Source organism: Acomys russatus, chromosome 24 (genome assembly GCF_903995435.1).
Source record: "Acomys russatus chromosome 24, mAcoRus1.1, whole genome shotgun sequence".
Lineage (NCBI taxonomy): Eukaryota > Metazoa > Chordata > Mammalia > Rodentia > Muridae > Acomys > Acomys russatus.
Window position 1 is genome coordinate 4,750,765 of NC_067160.1, and position 6,032 is coordinate 4,756,796.

Sequence of the window (6,032 nt, forward strand, 5' to 3'; positions counted from 1 at the left end):
ACACACACACACACCACACCACACCACCACCACACTAACAACATCACCACCACCATACCATCACCACCCACCACCCACCACCACAACCATCACCACCACCCACCACCATCACCACCATCACTACCATCACCACCACCACCACCACCACCATCAACATCACCACCACCACACTACCACCCACCACCACCATGACCATCACCACCAGCACCACCCACACCCACCACCACCACCACCATCACCACCACCCACCACCACCACCCACCACCATCACCACCACCATCACCACCACCACCACCATCACCACCACCACCATCACCACCACCACTATCACCACCACACCAGAACCACCACCATCACCACCACCACTACCATCACCACCATCACCACCACCACCCACCACCACCATCACCACCATCACTACCATCACCACCACCACCCACCACACCACCACCACCATCACCATCACCACCATCACCACCACCACCCACCACCATCACCACCATCACTACCATCACCACCACCATCACCACCACCACCACCACCACTATCACCACCACACCAGAACCACCACCATCACCACCACACCAGAACCACCACCATCACCACCACCACCACCATCACCACCACCACTCACCACCACCACCACCACCACCACCACAGCCAACAACAACAAAAACAGCCATCCTCCCTAGGATACTCCTTGTTATTTCGCTTCTTCAGGTCTATGTATTGTAGTGTGGTTATCCTGTATTGAGTGCCTAATGTCTGCATAGAAATCAAGAACAATATCTTGACTTAAGTATGTGATAGAAGCTTTATTTAAGTACAATTCATAAAACCAAGATATAGCATTCCTGAACTCAGCTCCATATGAACAAAATGGAACAATTTACATATGCGTGGATTTGTATATTTGTAAATCATCTTCCAAGAAAACCTTCAAGACAAAGAAGAAATTTATTCATATTTTCTGTTTCCTATGTTAAAGTTTCCAGAAGGACCATGACTATAAGTCATTGAGGTATCATTTAACTTAGCATTTTGTTTTTTCTCAAGATGCTTTACACACCTGACTGCTACCCTAGGAAATCTTTAATCTACTTCTGATACTATTCATGGGTTTGCTACTTGTCTGCACAGAGGGTGGTACGAGTTATTGTTTATATCTACCAAAGACATTGTACCTGTTTGGGGAGGAATTAAGATATCCTTTTCTCATGTCAACTTAAGGCGTGGCTTTGAGAATTTTCTACAAAAGCAGCACATTGAGCATGAAACAGGCTTGAAAATGAATAGATCTGAGGGGTTTGGTGACTGCCACCTGGTATGAGCCTCTCAGGGCTGCATGATTCTCACGTTCTGCAAGAGCATGTGCAGAAATAGCATGTTTATCTAATTTTTAAATTTAAATTCTTGATTAAAATCAGAATATAACTAATGTTCTCTTTCATAACTTTTAAAATTACATTTACAATAAGCTCTTCACATTGTTCTTTAAAAGATCAAAGTTGGTTTTTTTCTTTTAGAAAATCCAACAGATATTCAATTATTAGGTTGCTAAATAATGTAATGAGAAAAAAATTAAATACCTATGGAACAAATGGTTTTAAAATGTCATAGAAAGTTAGCAATATTTGTCAAAAGAAATCCTTACAAATTGGAAAACTAAAAAAAAAAAGCATTGCTTTTTCTATTAATACTTGTTTTTAAAGTATCTTATAAAACTTTTCCAACAAAGTCCATTATCACAAGAAATAAAAATCCTGATTGTGTTCTTACCACCTCTTCCTTCCCTCCCTCTCTGTTTTACACCATTTCCTTCCTCTTTTCCTCCCTCCCTCTCTGTTTTACACCGTTTCCTTCCTCTTTTCCTCCCTCCTCTCTATTTTATACCATTTCCTTCCTCTTTTCCTTCCCTCCTCTCTCCTTCTTTTCCTTTTCTATCCCTGCAGTTCACTCCTTTTTGCTTATTCTATCCCATCCTTCCTTTAATTGGGTAAAATGGGCACACTGTTACCATGCCATTCAAAGGGAAGAAAATATGAAAATATAGCATTGAGAATCTAGAATTATGTTTTATTGTTGAAATTAAATTATTTAGATATTATTTAAATAGTATTTGAAAAGAGAACAGTTCACGGTTAGAGAATCTAAAATTTTCATAAAGTGGTCGTTTTCAAATCAGTGGATCATATTACTAGTTCACATACATTTTCTGAGGACTTAATCTTCCTTTGGAAGTTTTCTCCATTTCCCTGATTTATTCTATCAATCAGGTACCAGTCAAAAAGTAATTTGAATACTCATAGTTTGATATGAAAAGCTTAGTATAACAAGTGTTTACCTTCAGAGCACCTATGGAAGCCTAGTTATAGTGCAGTGTTGTCATAGAGCACTCAAAGATGTGTCTGACGTTGAAGGGCATTTACTCCAAGTCTGGACCTCACACCTCTCTGGAGAAGCCCAGAAGAAAACCTACATCTGACTTGATGGCCAGAAAGTTATTTCAGCTGCTACAGTTAAGACTCAAACCCATCCACGAAACCTTTGACCTACGGTCTGGTTTGTTCTAGCTGTAAACTCTGGTGGCACAAACTTTATAGAAGTAACCAACAAATGCCTCATTTGATTAAGACCCATTCCAAGTGTCTAAACCTATACCCAGTACTTCTTGGATGACCAAGAAACAGAGAGTAGACAGAACAGGGGCATAAGGTAAAGACAAACACCACTTGTGTAGGCTTTGATCTCTTAAAAACCTACTTTATTTTGGGGGTTCTTTAATGCCTCTAATTTCCTTCCAACCCACCTACCCTAGATAGGAGAGAAAGATGATTAAAGGGGAAAAGAGATACAGATCTTTTTAGACTGACTTAGTTCCCTGGAATAATTCCACTTTTCATCATCTGGATTTCAGTAGACTTCTTAAACAGCAAACCAAAAATTCAGCAAAAGTGACCAAAGAGGCAGCATCTGGAATCTGGAGCAGCAGCTGGAACATGGAACATCAACATGTTCTCCTGAACATTTCTCTCTAGGAGCTTCTTGAAGGGACGAACAGCAATGTGAAGCCTCTGGATTGGGGGCTCATATATATCTCCTCTCAGAGTCTGTCCTAGGATGCTTGTCAGCTGGCAAAGACCAGCTACAAGAGGGAGCCCCTCTTCCAGTGGACAAACACTGCATGTCCTATCACAAGTCTATTTCCAGCGGACGAGCATCACAGGCCCTCATGCAAGTCTGTTTCATATCCCACACTTGGGATCAAAACAGAATCATGTTTACACCCACTACACGTTTGTCAAGAAAAGATTCAATAAAAGAAAAAATCTCTAATGATTTGCTGCTATACTCATAGATCAGTGCCTAATTCAGGCATCATGAGAAAAGTTTTTTCCTCCAGGAGTCTGGAAGAGATACAGAGACCCACAGCTAAGCATAACTCAGAGAAACAGTTCTTAGAATGCTAACATCTAAATTGGATGTATCCATCAAATCCCTATTCTCAGAGCTCAAGGAATCCTGAGGAATTGAAGGTAGAAAGGTCTGCAGGGGTGCAGGACACCATGAGAGCAAGGCCCTCTGAATCAACTGAACAAGGCTCATATGGACTCACAGACCAAAATAGCAAGCACAGGGCCGACAAAGGTCTGCACCAGGTTCTCTGTGTATGTGATTAGCATTCACCATTAGCATTCCAATCGACTCCTGAGTGTGTGAACGAGTGGGGCTCTGGCTCTTTTGCCTATTCTTGGTGCTCTTTTCCTTCTGTTGGGTTGCCCGATCTAGCCCTGATGTAATACTTTTTGTTTTATGTTACATTTCATTTTGCTGTGTTTGGTTGTTATCTCTTCGAAGCCTGTTCTCTTCTACTGAGAGAGAGAAAAGGACTAGATCTGGAGGGCAAAGAAAGGGGAAAGGACTAGGAGGAGTAAAGAGAGGGAAAACAAAAATCAGGACACAGTGTATGAGAAAAGAATGTATTTTCAATAAAAAAGAGAAAGAATAAAAGTTGACTAGCAGTTCTCAACGTGCAGTTGGAACAGTACTTTTTTTTTTTTTTTTTTCAGGAAATAAGTTATCAGAATAAAAACAGAATTTCATGGTACAGATAAATTGATACTGGTGTCCATTCATGGAAGTGAGATGTGCAGAAAATTCTACATTGAATTGTCAAATTCTCCAAATGCTTCTATTTCTTAACTTCTAAACTTGGCCTCAGACAGGACAGAGTTGGAAGGTGAGTTCAAGGGAGAGCTTCCAGCGCTCTCATGCTGCCTGGATACCACACTCCAAATGTCAGGAGGACTTTGTTATTCACTGAGCCACAGGTAAGGATGTCATTTCAGCCGAGGACTGATATCTGCAGCATAATAACTAAAAGTCAGGCAACGGCATGTTTTCTTTATATAATACTGGCAACCATAAGAGGAGAGTAGATAGGTTAAGAACAAAAAAGGACATTAAGATAAGGAACCCATGCTCTTATTTCAAGCTGTGTGCTGCCACGGACCACCCCAGCTGCGTGTGGGGGACCCGGGATGAGGGGTCAGGCAATGACAAACAGAAACAAGCACAGAGGCAGTTTGAATCTGAGTGTCTTTGCCGAATCCTTGCCCACCAAGTCTTCGAGGACCCTCATCCCAGGGACCCCCGTACCCAACTGGGGTGGTCCGTGGCACTGTGCTGTTATTTTCCTGTACTGAAAAATGTCTTACTTTTTTCAAGACTGAAACATTTAGAGTTGAGCTCTCTTAATTTATCAAGGCATTATCAGGCAGGTTTTGGAGCATAAAGCTGAAAATTTAATAATTTAACATTTGCTCCTTTAATAAACATCAAGTCTCTGCCCTGTCTCGTTGGGACTGCAGAGAAGGATCCATGTTTGCAATTGCTCATCCTCTAGATGTAGCCAAGCCTGAGGCAGTCTTAGTGTAGGACCGCAAGCCAGATGAGTACCGAAGACGTTTTTGATTCTGGCTGTACCGTATATCCCTTTTGCCAGATGAGTGAGTACCGAAGACGTTTTTGATTCTGGCTGTACCGTATATCCCTTTTGCCAGATGAGTACCGAAGACGTTTTTGATTCTGGCTGTACCATATATCCCTTTTGCCAGATGAGTGAGTACCGAAGACGTTTTTGATTCTGGCTGTACCGTATATCCCTTTTGCCAGATGAGTACCGAAGACGTTTTTGATTCTGGCTGTACTGTATATCCCTTTTGCCCTCTGCAAACTAAAGATGCTTTATTGGTAAAAACTGGCATTTTATTTTAAAAAACAAAACAGAAAAAAGCTCATAGAAGCTTCGCCTTTAGATTTATTCCTGAATTTCTGCTCAGAGTTTTTAGAGATGTTGATTCCGTTCACAACTATTTGATTTGGCTTCATGACTCACAACGAAAAGAAACAAGCAAAACACTCGTTTACAGACTTATTGTTTGGGATTCAGAAAAATGCCAGTGGGGTAGGATTGAAACAGACTGTATTTAAGAAATCTTAAATACAACAGAGGTGGCAAGGAGACTGAAATACCCTATTCTGCTTTAGTTATTGTATGCAATACATGGATAATCAGTCAGAAACAGGTTTTTTTTTGTTTGTTTGCTTCTTTGTTTGTTTGGGTTTTGACTCATAATTTCAAAAATTTTAGTCTGTTACTGTGTAACACTGCATATGGGACCTGTGATGAGACAGTGATTAATGGTAAGGGTGTGTGGTCAAACTCTTTATTTCATGACCAGGACAATTGTATAATAAAAGAGTCATCTTAATGCAATAAACTTCTTTTAGACCATGTGGACAATGACCCAAAGATTCTTCGATGGCTGCAGAAAACCCTCCTAAAGTAGCAACAAAATATCTCCACAGCTTCAGAGTGGTGGTCAACATAGGAGGGGACAGGGGCAATACACAGAGTCAGCCGGGTTTCAACACACCAGAAATAAATAAGTAGGATTTGGAAACTCATTGTACTGTCATAATAAAATGCCACAGAATGGATGGTTTAGGAACCATACGACCAAGAGGAT